Source organism: Dipodomys merriami, unplaced genomic scaffold, assembly GCF_024711535.1.
Source record: "Dipodomys merriami isolate MVZ:Mamm:240054 unplaced genomic scaffold, mDipMer1.0.p SCAF_8, whole genome shotgun sequence".
Lineage (NCBI taxonomy): Eukaryota > Metazoa > Chordata > Mammalia > Rodentia > Heteromyidae > Dipodomys > Dipodomys merriami.
This window is the reverse complement of record NW_027206401.1, coordinates 27308933-27325947: the sequence shown is the minus strand read 5'-3', so window position 1 is coordinate 27325947 and position 17015 is coordinate 27308933. Positions and strand designations below refer to the sequence as shown.

At 35.8% G+C, this 17015-nt stretch overlaps 1 protein-coding gene and 1 pseudogene across 2 annotated transcripts in view; one reads left to right on the top strand and one right to left on the bottom strand.

The window, feature by feature from the left end:
• Positions 1-418: 418 nt before the first annotated feature.
• LOC138819588 (U6 spliceosomal RNA) lies at positions 419-514 on the top strand (annotated as a pseudogene).
• A 5778-nt stretch (positions 515-6292) lies between these two features.
• The window catches only part of Themis (thymocyte selection associated), a 148563-nt gene continuing 137840 nt past the window's right edge, over positions 6293-17015 (bottom strand). For both annotated transcript variants that reach the window (XM_070010459.1, XM_070010460.1), the window contains one exon: positions 6293-7351. The gene's annotated coding sequence lies outside the window, so the exon portion shown is untranslated. The remainder of the gene's footprint in view (positions 7352-17015) is intronic.

The following is a 17015-nucleotide window of genomic DNA, read 5'->3' as shown; positions in this document are numbered from 1 at the left end:
ATGATAAATAAAATACAACACTGCTGATATATTTTATCTTTTAGGACCCTTAGAATCCTATCCACAATCTCTTCTCAAGCTTTTCCACAGGACTTAACTATTAATTCATTAATGGTCTCACTATGTAGCTCAAACTGGCCTGAACTCACAATATTCCTGCCACAGCATCCAAAGCATGTACCACCATTCGCAGCTCAAGGAGTAAGTTCTAGTCTGAAATTACTATGTCCTATTGTGGTAGGAAGCTTGGTGGTTAAATCCATGTTTGTAAATACCCTGGAAGCGGGGTGTGTGTCCTCTGGTGTGTCCAGTGTGTCCTCCCCTCCACAGTCACTACCAATTCAATTGCAAGCAGCACCCTCACTTCTTTTTTACGTAAGGAATGTTGCCTGTCCTTCAAAGTCATATAGATGCATGCTTGCTTGAGCAGCACACACACTAACATTGGAATAATACACAGATTAACATGGCTCCTGCACAAAGATGACACACAAAATCATCATCTTCTGGGTTTGGGCTTTTAAAATGATTGTGTTGGTGATTTTTAGTAGTTTTGTATGGGTTTTTAGTACTCAATTATAGTAAGTAAGGCTGAGGTGAAGCCTCTGAAATTACATTCACTTACCTATGGCTGAGACATAAACATAAAGCAATATCATATCCTAGTGGTATTGACATAAGTCAGTGCTACCTTCAGTGTGGAAGTTGTAGTCTGTCTTATTTCTATTTCATTTAGCAATTTGTTCCCCACAGAAATTTAGTATAATATGATAGAGAACAATGGTCATAGCCATATAGTAACCTTAATTATAAGCACAATGTTTTTAATTGTAGACTCTGATACACTACATACCTTACTTTTAATATGTACAAGAAGGATCAAAACCAATTCTTTTTTTTTAATTTTATTTTTTTGTGTGAACATACTGTACAGAGGGGTTACAATTACATGGGCAGGATAATGCATACATTTCTTATCAAGCATTGCAGCCTCCTCCTTTGTTTACCCTTCACATCCCTTCCCAGCCTCCCCTCCCCACCCCCCCACCTTATCCTCCCCCCTCCTCCCCCCACCGCACCAACGTTGTAAAGCTCGTTTTCAACATGACAACTTGTACTTCTCATTGTTACAACAGGTCCACCTGTATCCTTAAACGACTTATTTTTCCCCATCTCCTCCACAAATTATACCGACATCAAATATAGTGAAAGCAGGGGTTATACTGTGGGGGAGGGACATACAAAGCAACAAAGAGATAATCTTATAAATGAGTTAGAAACAAATGCATGAAAGAAAAAAAAACATTAAAAATACATATCTAAGGGTTCATTTTCCTAACATCACCTTATCTGACCTTTTCTGCTTGACTCATACATATACTAGATATTGCAAATAAGGGAAACCATGGGACCTATGTTTCTTTGGGCCTGGCTTACTTCACTTAATATAAGTTTTTCCATTTCCTAACAAATGGGGCAATGTCATTCTTTCTGATGGAGGCATAGAATTCCATTGTGTATATATACCACATTTTCTTGAGGATCAAAACCAATTCTTAGGTCAGCTTTACTGCAGAGAAATGCTGACTGCTCCTGCTTTCTGCCACAAGACACTCCAAGAAATAAGGATCTGCTGGAAATATCATGTTAGTATAAGCTATGGACAATATTTTATTATTTTGACATGGTGTAAAGGAAGGTAGGTTCTCTGATGAGATCCATGTATTCCAAAGCATGTAAGATCAATTCTGTAGAGATCCCAGAATGTCGCAATGTGGGCCAAGTATCTGGTGTTCCATTGATCTGGGGATGGCTAACTTGCCTCCTTTTAGAAGGGCAATGTATCGTACGGTCTCATGTCACTCCAGGCTGCTATAACAAAAGATACAGCATTGGGTAATTTATAAATGAGGAATTTATTCTTATCAATTTAAATTTTGAGCCAGGTGAGATCCAGGTGCCAGAAGATTTTGTGTCTGGCTACGGCTGGCTCTTCTCAAAGATGGTGCTCCTTGGTGTAGACACATGATCAAGGAACAATGTGAGCCATACGACTTCCGTTATGTGGGCAGGAAAGCATTCATGAATGGGAAGATCATATGATGCATGGCTTACAATTCCTAAAGCTCTCACCTTTTGATATTACTGTATCGCATTTAAGCACAAGCGTTTGAAGGAGAGCAATATTTGGAAGATTGTCCTTACCCTGCTTGGCTTTCCATGGAAACGTTCAGCACACTTCTTGGGCCATTTTGGGGTTTAGAGGTAGCATTACCACACTTCGTGTACCTGCTATGAACCAGAACTCAAACCAAAGTAGTCTGACCTGAGTTCTCATGATCTTAACTTTTATCAGTTCATCCAGCAAATATACACTGAGCAATGAACATGTGTCAGACACTCCTCTAAATGCTTAGGCTTGGTGAACAAACCAAGCAGAAATCCCTGTTTCCATGGAGTTTCCATTCCTCTGTAGGTAAGATAAAAATAAACTAGACATGTGAGCTATGGAATATGGTCAATAGAATCAATTGCCCTAAAAACTAAAATAGGGAAGGAGACAGAAGGCCCAGAAGGGATTTAGGTTACAATTTGAGAAGGGGTGGCCAGTGAAGGCTGCAGTGAGAAGGTAACTCCAATAAACCCTGAACAGAGTGAGGAAGTACCATCATGGAGACAAAATGAACAAGCCAACTTCTAAGCAGAGAAAACAGCAAATGTGAAAGTCTTGAAGCAAGGTGGGCTTGAGTGTATTTAGAGAACCATAGAAAGCCCACTGAGATATTAGCAAAGTGAGTGAGAAGAGGCTGGATAGGTAAATGGAGTACTTGTGTAGAATTACTTAAATCATTTTAGGAATTGGGGCTTTTACTCTGAGTGAATTGGGAAGCAATTGTGGCATCTTTTCATGAAATGATTCATTAAGAATGAATGGCCTCACTCTGTGTGAATGCCTGGAGACCTGTGTAATTTATTGTGTCCCAGTATACTTTTGTTTTCTTTTACCACCCAGGGTTTTTACTTGTATATTTGTAGGCACATTCTAGTTACCACAAATGAGGGAAAAAATGCAAGTTGTTTCTTTGGGTCTGGCTTGCTTTGCTTAACATATTTTTTCTAACTCTTTCCATTTTTTTTTACAAATGGTAAATATAATTCTTTATGATGGGTGAGTAGAATTACATTGTGTACATATAGCACATTTTCTTGATTCAATCGTCCACTGAGGTGCACCTGGGTTGATTCACTAATCTTAGGTATGGTAAACAATAGTGCAATGAACATAATTGTGCTGGTAGCTTTAGTGTGGCCTGGTTTGTGATCTATTGGATAAATGACCAAGAGTGTAATTTCTGGGTCATAGGGAAGCTCTATGTTTAGTCTTTTAAGGAACCTCCATACTGTTTTCCAGAATGGCTGAACAAGTTTACCTTCCTACCAACAGTGTAATAGAGCTCCCTTTTGGCCACATACCCACTAGACATTCATAGAATGAGACCAAAGGAGGATACTCTTGGGAGGTGATCATAAAGGCACAATAGCTATGTGTGTCTGATCATATAAAATAATATTTATTGAAATTAACTCTAATAAATAGAAAGAAGAGGGTTTTTTTCCTTTGTTGTTTTTGTTTTCCTTTTGTCTTGTTTGTTCATTTACCTGTTTTGGGCAGGGTAATAGGAGCACAGTAATGATGGGACAAAGAGTGAACAAATACGTAGTGATACTATACACTTTGTTGAAAGCTAACTATACAACTTGTGGGTAAGGACAGGAGCAAAAAAACTGGGAGGGAGGGAAGAAAGGTGGGAGGGAGGGAGGGCAGGGATGACATTGTTCAAAATAAATGTACTCTTTAGGTGACTTATGTAACTGTTACCCTTCTGTATATCACTTTTACAATAACAATAAAAGTATTAATGGTTATCATAGTAAGAATAGCTTGGTAGGTGGCCATGACAGGAATAGAGAGAATGCTTTCAGGGTTATGAAATAGACAAAATGACATGACTGGAACTTGAACCACAGTAGAAGTGGAAGTTAGAAAATGTGGTAAGATCTTGGAAATACTTTGATAGGAAAATGGAAAGAAAAATTTCATACTACCAGATATCATTTTCGATATTCTGGTTTATCAAGATAAATTTATACTCTAATACTAGTTCTTCCCAAATTTTTGACTTTTTCTCTTCCATTTCCCAGCAACATGAATGATAAACCCTTGAATATACATTGAAAAGCCATATAATGGTGACTCCGAAATTAGAACAGATTTTTTTTAGAATAACTGATTTTTTGTCAAGGTGATATACAGAGGAGTTACAATTCCATAAGTGAGGTAACAAGTACATTTCTTGTCAAACTTGTTACCCATTCCCTCATTTTTCTCCTACTTTCCTTTCCACTCCCAAGTTGTACAAATCATTCCCAACATATTGTCTTGTGTATATTGCTGTTGCATTGTCTCTAAGAGCATATTCATTGCCTCTCAAAGAATCGTATTTCTCGGTACCTTTCACTTCCTTTCTACTGCCATTTATAAAATTGCCTGATTGATCCAATTACAAAGAAAGCAGCATTATTAATTAATATCACTTATAACTGGTAATCTTGGCACCTGTCTGTGCTGAACATCCATGCTGTCAAATTTTGTCATTGTGATTGGGCCCAACATTGCAGATTTATAGGACGTGGGGTAGGCAGAAAAGATATCACTCTCTTCTTCTTCAATATTAAGCAGCCTCCTCTTTAGTAATGAAAAATAACTTTTTACTCTAGTTAAAATATTTTAACTTAGTTGTTATAAGGAGATAGTTTCTGCATAGTCACATATGACAAAATACTAGACATGGACAAGTACAAATACAAACACAAATACATAAGCAAGTATTAGCAAATTTATTTTCAATTTCAAAATAGTCTTCTGTAGGCGAGCTTGAAAGTTACTACACTTTTACTGCTAAGACAACTGGGAGTACTATATATAAAAGGAGTAATATTAATTTAGAAATACATAATTTCTAACAGAAAAACTGTTGATATATAACCATAACAAGATATGGATTCTCTTTATTTTTCTAACCAGAGACTTGTCTTCTAAAAGTAGAAAGTTAAATCACTCTCAATAAATAGAAAAATAGGAATATAAGGTGTCCTCATATTTCTTGAAAAATACCCAGTTCTATGGGCTTAATAGTATCAATGGTATGCCTTATGAAGGTTGTCAAGATTTTTTGTGTTGTTCAAAAATCCGATATGGACATAAACAAAAATTGTGTTTTTGTTTATGTGGCAAAATAAATAAAAATAAAATCACTTTATAAAATTTCAGAATAGTAAATGATATTACTGCAATCAAATCACAAAACAACCTGTACAGCATTGGAAATCAGGACTCATCACTAAAATAGAAAGAAATAAAATGAAGTATATGATATTACAAATGAATATTATATGAAAGGTTGCTAGCTATAATTGTTTTTATCTGTTGACAGTTTGACTCAAAATTTGTTATCTTTAGAAACTGGTGCTAAATGATCAAATAAGTCTTCCACACAATGTAATTAATTGTAAAACTAGAGCTTATTTTTATATATGTTTATTTTAAAGATACTGTACAGAGGGATTACAGTTACACGAGTAAGGTAATGAGTACATTTCCTATGAGCATTGTTACTGACTCCTTTGTTTTTCCCCTCCCATCCTTCCCCTCCCCAATCCCCCCACCCCCGAAATTGTAAAGTTCATTTTCAACATAGTGTCTTGTACAACTCATTGACAATGCGTCAACCTTTATCCTTGTTTCAGCATTTTGTTATTTCCCTTCCCCTCCCCAAATTAGAAAAATGTATATACAAGATGCAGGGCACCAGAATCAAATACAGTGACAACAGGGGTTATACCATGGGGGAAGAACATACAAAGAAACAAAAAAATCACATAGGACATTAAAAACAACAGCGACAGAGCCTATTTTTGTAAAAAATAAAAGTATGACCTAAGAACAAAATTTAAGTCTTATCATTAAATTATCATTAAATTCTGGTGTAACTTAACCAGTTAAATTCTGTTTCTTCAACTTTTAGAGACAAAGTAATATTTCTGTATCCTTAATATTTAACAAGATAAATTATAAAAATGTGATAGCCTTTGAAGCAATTTTTACATATTGTGTAAGAATCAATGGTATTCTAGTATTTTATAAGAACCAATCAACTAAGTTTATTATATCTTATAATTCTAATATCTTTTTTATTTTCATCAAATATTACTATTAATTAGATCGTTTTGTTATAATTCTAATAAACATCTATCTAAAGGATCATCTAGAACATAGTACAAAAAAGAACAAAGTATAGTATCACAACTTCAGTAGTATTTTAGTCAAAACTCTACTTCTTAGGGTATTGAGGGAGAAGTTATGAAAAATTTCAAAATTTTTTGCCTGTTGAGACTTGAACACATTTATTTATAGTGCATTTATAAAACAGACTCAAAATGTGAAGTTAAACTAATTTCCACAGTTCACAGGAAATCAAAAATATAACCTGATTGTATTTGATTTGTAGATATAATTATTTTCCTTTGAATTAGTCTCATAGAAATGGTTGTAACATTAGAAAAGTGGCAAAACTAATTTTAGAATGAAGTGGAATTATTTGGTGAGCTTTTATAATAGTTCTACTCAATAATTGAAGTATTAAATAGTTTACAATAGCTTAAACAATTAAGCTAGAAATAGAAATAGCTACAAGAGCCAGATGCCAGTGGCTCACACCTGCAATCCTAACTACTCAGAAGGCTGAGATCTGAGAATTGTAGTTTAAAGCCAGCCCAAGTAGGAAAGGCACTGAGATTCTTATCTCCAATTAACCACTCAAAAGCTGGAAGTAGAGCTGTGTCTCAAGTAGTTGAGTGCTAGTTTTGAGCAAAAAAGCTCAAGCCCAGGACCAACACACACACACACACACACACACACACACACACACACACACACACACACACACACACACACACACTCACACATGAGAAAATAAAAGAAATAGTCACAATAATATGCACAGTAAATATGTGCTTACAATGAAACAGTGCATGCAGATTTTGGTACAACAGAATACAAAGTATGAGTTCCTTATCACAGTATTCTCTTTGAGTTTTAGCTATTAAAACTTTCAAGATTGTTTTCTCCTTTGCAGTGCCCAGCCAAAATTCTCCTGGAATTCCACTGGGAAACAGTTGTTTTTCAGTTAGGAGCCTGAACTTCCTTTCCCATTGCAACATTTATGTTCACTGCCCAAGTGGCTTCCATTGTATCTTGTTATTTTTGATGTTTTTCCATGTTTGAAGATTTCTATAAGTAAAGAAAAAAGAGAGAAGCCCATCAGAAGTATGTACTAGAAACAACCACAAAGGAAACTTCCTGCTATGCAATATTGTTTATAAAATTTTCACATATATGTCTTTTGAGAAATAATTTGGAGTAAAACAAAAAAGCCAAAAATAATAAAATAAAATAAAAGGAAGAGATGTAAATTCTTCAGACAAAGGATAGATGCTTCTATACACCAGGCTAGGAGATAACAACACTTGGAATTTCTAAAGTGTTGTTGAAAAATGCTTTTCTATCCATTTTAGTTTGTCCTTATACTATTCTATTTTATAGGTAATACAAGATAAGATCACAATGAAGTTCTGTCATGTCTACCAATCACATAGCTGGTGGGAGACCAGAGCTGATTGTGATCCATAAATGCTTGACTCCATAGCCAACATTCTTTGGACCTGGCACTAGGCATGTGGGATAGAATACAATCCTGGTGGAATTCTAACGACTATCGAGTAGAAGGGCATCTCTAAATGTCAGTCTGACAAAAAAACCAATAGGCTTCAAGTATCAGCTGTATCGCTGAAAGCTGCTAATTAAAATACATGCCACTATGACATTAATACAACATCCTACCAAATTTGAAGAAAAGTAAAAAGGAGTTCTGGATTTTCATACAGGACATTTTCTTTCTTTCCATGATGTCTTTTTTAAAGCACAACGCATGAGTAGATAAAAAGCCAAATGAGCAAGCATTACTCTCGTCAAGTGGCATGGAAAGCCAGAAATCTTATCCTTTGATTGTACTAGAGGTCTGTTAAGTGCTAGCCTCTAAACCTACTCACTACACCTGTATGGATTTGCTCCTGAGTAGTCATTACACTATGACTGACTTCTTTTGCTTCCTCTTCTTTCTTTGCTCCTGCTCCTTTCTCTCATTTCTTTCTTTCTCTCATCCTTTTTCCCTCACTTACTTCTTTTTGTTATTCTTTCCCCCCACTTTCTTGAATTCTTTTTCTATTACTAGTAGTTAGGTGATCTAAAGGAAGCTACTTAATCAATGGATGTCATTATTATAAAATTCAGGACAGATAAAGGGATAATGATGCCTAAATGAGTTGAAATAAAGAACCTAAGACTGCCTCATCACCTGTTCTTTAGTTTTATAGTATCAGTGAAATACGAAATGTTCAGTCTTGTGACTTCTGAGTTCACAGGAAGAAGAAAGATGACATCAAAATAGGTAGAAATAGGATTTCTCCAGGAATTATGAAATAAACTTTCTTTTCCTTTTCTTTTCTTTTTAAAAATTTCAACATTTCTCAATGCTAACTGGAGATGGAAACAGACAGTGGCCTAATATGGAAGAGAGCCTAACGACCCTGTTTTCTTGAATTTTGATTTCATTCTCTCTTCCCATGATCCACTCCTTTCCCCAATGGATGCATTTAGATAGTTAGACATTTCTTATATCACAAATAGCAAAACAACTATTATAGAATATACATTACAGATAATACAATATACAGTTTTTAGGAAATATGTCCAGATTTAATTTCTACTTCTATGACTTTCTATCTTTGAGATATTATCTGTAAAAGGAAATAACAACATTTCTCACTCACAGTGTTGCTTTTTTTTTGGTGGAGGGAGATAAGGAAAAATAAAATAGATGTATTATAATACAAAGTACTGGAATCTGAAGATCTAGGTCTGAGCCCTAACTCTACAACTCACTGGCTGTGTCCTAGAGTCTATGGATTTTATCCCTTATTATTGAACAACTTGATAAAAATTGCAGATTCATAGAGCTATGGAACAATCAAATGAAAAAAAGGATTCACAAAGTGCATTGTAAAACATAAAGTGCTAAAGAGATATTACCTGTTATTACTATCTCATATTCACATAAAATTATTATAAGCCTGTAGTTGGAGAGTTCAATCCATCATCTTGACAGTTATTACTCACACTCTCCCTTGTCAATAAACTGATTTAAGATAGTATATAGTCAGGCAAAAAGTGGGAGGTGAAAAAAATCTGAATAATTATATTATCTCAAAATGGAATAATAGGATTTAATCCAATTAATTTAGAAGGGGATAGATAAGTGACTTCACCTGTCTCATCTAGCCCAATTTTCTAAACTGCTACAGAAATCTTCCAAATACTATTGCTGCTTTAGTGGCCGGTTCTAGTCAACAGAACCATGGATTTCACAGTAAATAGAAACTCTGTGACTGATTTAACTTTGAAGAATATGCAGAAATTTTTTTCCTTATAATTATTTCAGTTTTAAAATCCAAATTAGTCAAACCTTTATCTGGGATCAGTCATTACTCATTCTTTTGGTGAAGAAGACAAATTTACGTGCAAGTGATATTTCTTACATTGCATTGAATATTCACTGAATATTACATAGTGTTGTAAGGAAATTCAGTCTCTAGAAACAGAGAAGCCACCCCTTAAAAGGTCCAATTATGAGTCTTCAGTGAAAGCGGGAGGACTGCTGATCTCTGAGACCAAGTACAGCTAGCACAAAGCTTAGATAGGCCAAAACCACACATGTGCATGGAATCAAACCAAACACAAGTGTTATTCAGGAGCAAAGCAAACCAGATTAGGACACTTAAGCCTAATAGAAAAACAATCAGGGGAAATCAAGGGCCAATTATCTAGGGAATCATAGACCCAGTCTCCTTACGTCACCAGAACATGAGATGAACTGAGGAATTTGGAGTCACAGAGACTAAGTTCTATGACAATCGAAACAAACAAAACCCACACATCCTTAGAAGAATAAATATAAAAACTGAAACTGTTAGAACACTTGTTATTCAGTTTTTAAAAATGAAGCTAGAAGCATAAAATCAGATGGGCAATTCTTTGAATGAGATAGAAGTGGAAGAAAATCTCCATTTCTTCATATGTTACAGGACTCAAATTCAAGCATATCTCAACCTGATTTACATTCTCTTGCTAAGTTGATGTTTCCTAAACTTTAATTTAAATCAATTCTTTTCACACTTCACTTGCCCTTTTGGGAATATGGAGTGTCAGACTCCAATTGTGAGCAGCAAAACCTTCAACAAACTATCCACTTCCTTAACAAGCATTGAGTCTACAGCCTCTCTGAACAACCCAAGGAATCTCTTGATTCAATGTTTTCAACAATATTTTCATCCATATTCTCATATCTGTGCCCATTGTCGAATTTCTGTTCATTGGTATCTTTTGTAATTAAGTCTGAGAATGAACAAGCAAATGAAATATGACAATAGACACTTTATTCTCTCTATTAGCAATAATTAAGTAGTATTCCATAGTTTATCCAGAGAGGGCAATACACACACACACACACACACACACACACACACACACACACACACACACACACACACACACACACACACCTATCTATGATTGTTTTTGCATATAGAAAAATTTTGAGAAGTGCCATAAATTATTTGTCAAATATAGAACAAGAGTCTGGAGTTTATATTTTCTTATTCAATAAATATTTATTAAGGAATTCCTAAGAGCCAGATATTTTTTCTAGAATCTAAAAATAGACCACACTGGTAAAAAAATTTGTGCTTATAATGTCCCTGTGGGTAGAAAAATGGGCAATACAATTTTTTGAAAGGAAGTACACACATTAGGTATTGGAAATTGGATAGACAGTTCCAAATAAGTGGGTTATAATTTCAGATAAGGTTATTTCGTAAGGAATACCCTTATTGAAAGGAGGCCATTAGGATTTCTGGGGAAAAGATAAGCCACAGAGAGAAAATAATCTTTGTGAGACCTACGTGATCTTCCTTTTGAGGTTTTAGAAAACAGGATACCAGTGTTGCCAGGGCAGTAGGAAAGGGGGAGAAACGGAGGTCTCTGAAGACTGTCAGGTGGGGCATTCCATGTTTAGGAACTTAGCACACTGAGATCTTAGCACAGTGAGGTTTCAGCATGTTGCCTCTGGCTATTACGTTAAGAATGGACACTCAGCCACAAGGACAGAAGCAGACGGATTAGTTAGAAAGCCCCATAATCCTGACAAGACGTGTCTGATAGAAACAGACACCTGAGACTAAATAGATAGCAGTGTTCATTGAACAGAAACGATCACATCTTACATGTTTTTTTAAAGATGTGGAATCACTAATAGTGTAGGTGTGATGAATGAGTGAAAATAAGAGAGAAGTTTCTCTCAATTCTTATACTTAATTACTTTGTAAAATCTGAGCCAGGTGTCAGTGGTTCGTGCCTGTAATCCTGGCTACTCAAGAAGCTAAGCACTAAGAATCATGGTTCAAAGCCAACCTGGGCAAGAACGTTCATGAGATTCTTTCAAATTAATCAACAAAATACTGGATGTGGGTCTGTGGGTCAGTGGTAGAGTGCTAGCCTTGAGGAAAAAAGCTAAGGGACAGAGCCCAAGCCCTGAATTCAATCCCCAGGACTGGCACAAAAACAAATCTGTTTCATAGGCCTCTTACATTGGAATCAACAGAAGACCAGGCTGAGAAAGATTCTGGCATTCCAAAGAATCTCTGAATCATTCTCTGGAGTACAAGTTTGTAAATTTTTCTGTAAAGTGCCGAATAGTAAATATCAAAACTATTCAACTTGGTCAATATGGAACTGAAGCCATCACTGACAACATGTAAATAAATGTTGAATGTGTCTATGTCCAAATAAGGCTTTATGTGCAGAAATTGACATTTAAACTTCATATTCTTCACTTCTCACTTATGCTACCTTCTACGTTTTAAACCACTTATAATGTGAAAAGAAAACATTTATAGTACCTATGCTATGCAAAAACAAGCAATGGATCAGATCTGATCCATAGGCCATAGCCTGCCCAACCCTTCTGTAGGAGACAGATCCCCCCAAGAATGGATTTTTTTAACATATTTTTTTTAACACATTAAATGATTTTTAATGCACAAGAACTTTCATGCCAGGTAAGCATTTTTTTTTATTCTATGTTTAAAGACTAGAAAGCAAGCTCAAATGAAATGGGACCATCTTTGAGTTTAGCATTCAATCCTGGGTCTATCTGGTTGCAAAGCCTGAATATTTTCCACAATCCCTTGTCACTTTGTAGAATATTTTCCTTAAACCTAATGGTTCCATGAGGACAAAGAATGATGAGCAGATAAATTGAAAAGGGAAAGTCAGGGTTTTCTTGTCTAAGTACTAGCTCTTCCTTTCAATTCAATGCCTGGTGTTGCTTTTATAATTAACATTCTGCGATAAGATCTCCCATTGGTGAAGGCTGATGAGTGGCATTTTTTTCATGAAGAGCAAGCACTGCAGGAAATAAATTAATCTCTAGAGAAGAAGAGGGGCAAGGTTGTCAGTGCTCACACAACTGCCTAATAGAGAATGATATTTCAGAATTGTTCAAAGAAGAGAATGACCGTGGTTTTCCTTCCAGCATATTCTAAAACATTTAACAGGGTTGCGATGAATTGAAGAGCAATCTTATAATATTTTACTTTAGGGGGTCAGTATTTTTCAAACTCAGAGAGAATTACCTATAAATATTAGGAGAATTTGATTGGTGGTGTTATTTTGTCTATATATGAAAACTTTGCTTTAACATTAAACAGAACAGAATGAAATAATATCTGCATGGAAAACAAGAATAGAAGAGTTTGAAAGTTCTAAAAATAGAGCATAAAGATATGAGAAATCTAATTATCCTGATTTGATCAGTATATCGTATAAATGTTAATTGAAATATCACACTGTATCCTACAGCTGTATATAAACTCTCTAATTAAACAATTAGAGATGAATAAAAATAAAAATAAAACTACCATATAATACGAAGAATAGAATTCAAGATATACTAGATCTTTTGGTTCCCAGTTTTAAATTATACAATATTTTAATTAATAAGTAATTACTTATTTTTTAAAAAAAATATCTAGTCTTTAAAAGTATTTATTTGATTTAGAGCACCTTTTAGAATAGCACTGATAAACAATGTTTCATGATAATAATGACATTTCAGTGTGCACACTTTTTAACATTTGTTCCTGTCCATTCCTTATACTCTAGCTTCTACCTTGCCCTGAATGAAGAGCTTTCCTACAGAGTTTGTCTCCTCTCACCTGTTTATTAGACCAAAACCAGTAAGAGCCTAGGCTCAATGAAGCAAGTGTATGTTCATCTTACTTAGAAAGAGATGGATCAAGTCAAGCAATGTCAATGCATTGTGAAATCAACTAGGCTCTGAATCAGAAACATTCACAATGTTTCGGAAGCAAGAAGACTACTTCTGAGTTTGGAAAGGGAAGTAAAGCTCTAGCATACTTTGTGAAAAGACATCCATTTAGGTTTTGGCAGAGATGGGACTAGAACTTGCAGAACTTGTATTTGTTTTCTGAAACAAGGTTCTTAAAGTCGACTAGACTAATGTGTGAAGCATAAGTGGTGACAGATTTAGTCTAAAGATTAAAAATAATTTAAGGAACAGAGTTGAGGCTTCACATGGAATTGGGGGGAGGAGTATAAAATTTGCTCAATCGAGAATACGTTGGTATGTAAACACAGGCATGTTTAAGTAGGTAAACTCTCTGGCCAAGATTCCAGTTCCTAGAGGGATAGATAAGGAGAAAAAAAGAAACTCCCTTTCTACTTGTTAATGGATGACTCATATATAATAAACATTTGCTCTTCATATCTAAATAATCATTCTCTTATTCTGAAGTATGTTGTGCTTGGCTGAAAAAAGACGCCATGCCCACAGTCACAGTCTGGTCTCAGGAGCAGTTGTATCCAGTAATTGGCTTATGCAGGGGTATGTATAGAGAGAGGTCTGTCCTCAAATTCCTTAGTTCTCTGTGGACTTAGCTGAAGTATTGGCAGTGACTATTATATCTTGATTCATTATTTGCCCAGCCCTGCCTAGACCTGCTTCTGTTTTTCAAATGTTTTTCCTGTCAGCAATTCTCCCAATCAACCTCCCATGTGCAAATCAACCCAGGGAACTGAATGTGTAACCAGGAGCTTAATGCAAACTTTTCCAATGAACACATTTGCCCACTAAAAATAACTCCTGAGCTGATTATCAGTGAAGACCTGTTTTCTCCTTAATTTATTGCTGCTGAGGTAAAAAGGGCAAGAATGTGTCAGAGGACTCCATCACCCATAATTGGAGTTTTCTTTAAACTTAGTAATTAATGACATTACCAAAAAAGTTTTTCATCTCTTTCCAGGTCCATAACTTCACAGGGGGCATCAGTGTCCCCAAAGGACAGAGTTCTCAAAAATTAAATGCAGACAGAGACTCAAAAACTAAAAAAACTACAAATCCACAGCAACATGTAGTCATAACCAAAATTTTGTATAGATATGGTAGGGAGTTTTCCTACACTAGAGTTGATTTCCTTAGCAATCTACTTGTAATGATTTATTACATTACTATCGCACTGAATGAATTAAACTTTATCATGTGCTAGATTAATTTCACCTATTTAATCTAATGTACTCTTCAAAAGTGCTTTAATATAGATAGCACTCTTCTTACTGACTCATTATGATAAATAATAACATAGGGAGTTTGACAAGTTATTTCTGATACAGAGTTAGCAAGTGGGAGAACCAAAAATTTAAACACAGCCATCTCAGTTGATACTCAAGAGGGCTGAACTTTACCCTTATTCCACTTATTTATGCTGCTCTCACACAACTGTACTCCTAGCTATTTATGGGCAAAATAACATGCAGAATTAATGGTAGTGTCTATGAAATATGAAGTGAGAAACACCAAGCCACATGAGTAAATTAAGGACCCACTTAAAAGGTTATTGATGAGATCTGGTGAAATATTTTCATCAGTTTTATGGTGAAAGAAGCAGAGGTTGGCAGCACTGCCTGAAGTTTTTTTCTTTTCTTTTCTATTCTTTTCTTCTCTCCTTTCTGCCTCCCTCCCTCCCTCCCTCCCTCCTTCCCTCCCTCCCTCTCTCCCTCCCTCCCTCCCTCCCTCCCTCCCTCCCTCCCTCCCTCCTTTCCTTCCTTCCTTCCTTCCTTCCTTCCTTCCTTCCTTCCTTCCTTCCTTCCTTCCTTCCTTCCTCTCTCTCTCTCATTCTCCCTTTCTTCTTCTGGCTGCAATATCATATCATTACATAATTTAGTCCCAGCCATTCATGTTAATCCTAGTAGTTTACACTGAATGTCTCAGATAAAGAATTCCTGTAAGTACATTATTAGCCAAATATTTGTAAAGGATCTATATCATATCTTTGAAAGAATAAATTTGAATATATTGAAGTAACACAACCAGACAATCAGTACCCCTACTTTAATTAATCTTAAAAAGGTTATTTTTTGGTTATTTTTTTTAGTCTTGAATTTGCTACAAAGGTTCTGCAAGTGCTACTCTCATTAGAAAAAAATTGGAAATGGTTAATGTCTAAGCAACAAAAAACAAGTGAAAGTTAGGTGTGGTGGTGCTTGTTTATAATACCAGCACTCAGAAGATAGAGGGAGGATTGTGAATTCAATACTTAGATGAGCCACATAGTGAAATCATAAAAAGAGAGAGAAAGAAAGAGACAGTATATTATAAGAGGATAGGAGAAGAGAGGAAAGAGGAGAGAGACAGACAGACAGACAGAGACAGAGACACAGAGAGAGACAGAGAGAGAAACAGAGAGACCTTACTCACAAAATGTTTCATTTGCCTATCATAAACCCAAGAGAAGCTACTAAATATGAATATTTGGGAATAGTAAAAACTCTATATTCAGAGTAACCACAATTCAAAGCATGGATTAATAGCAAAGTAGCACAATAGAATGATTGTTTTTTTGGTTGGTTGTGGGGCTTGAATTCAGGGCCAGGGAGCTGGCATTGAGCTTTTTGTGCTCAAGGCTAGAGCTCTACCACTGTAAGTCACACCTCCATTTCCTGTTTGCTGGTAGTTAATTAGAGAGAGGAGTTCCAAGGACTTTCCTGCCAAGAGTGGCTTCGACCTGTGATCCTCAGATCTCTGCCTCAGAAGTAGTTGGGATTACAGGCATGAGCCACTGGTGCCCAGTGATTCTTTTAAATAGCAATCAGTTGCTTCACATTAAAATGTTCCCTTTTCACCACCAATGATACTTTCACTTAAAGCCTTTAGGACAACCCATGCATAGGATCAGCACCTGTCATAACATATGACCATTATCATTTGTAAATGTAAATCATCAGTTATGCACAGCCAGACAGATAACTGCACCCCGGGCTCTTCACATTACCCATGATACACACAGTGCACATTTGTGCCATGGTTGATGGTTTCCAATGGGAATTACTTATGTTGCTGATACGTAATAGGGATGCACTAGTTCAGGAACCAAGACACGTGAGTTCTTGTCCTACTCTTGCTCCCAAGAAGCCATCTTACAATTTAGCTGATATTGTAGCCAAATTTATCACCCATCAGGGACTAGTCAGACTGGTGGTTCCAATAAGCTCGTGAGCCTCTCAAATGGTACCTAGGACTCTGCATTGAAAAGCACTAGGCACCTAATAAGATAACTGATGGATGCTGCTATTCATCTTAATGGTTCTTAATCATGATCACTGCAACTAAACACATAAACAGACAATCCTAACAGTGACTGAATTGTCCAAATGCTTTAACATGACATAGGCAATTACTCTTATTTTGTAGTCTGTGCACTTAAAA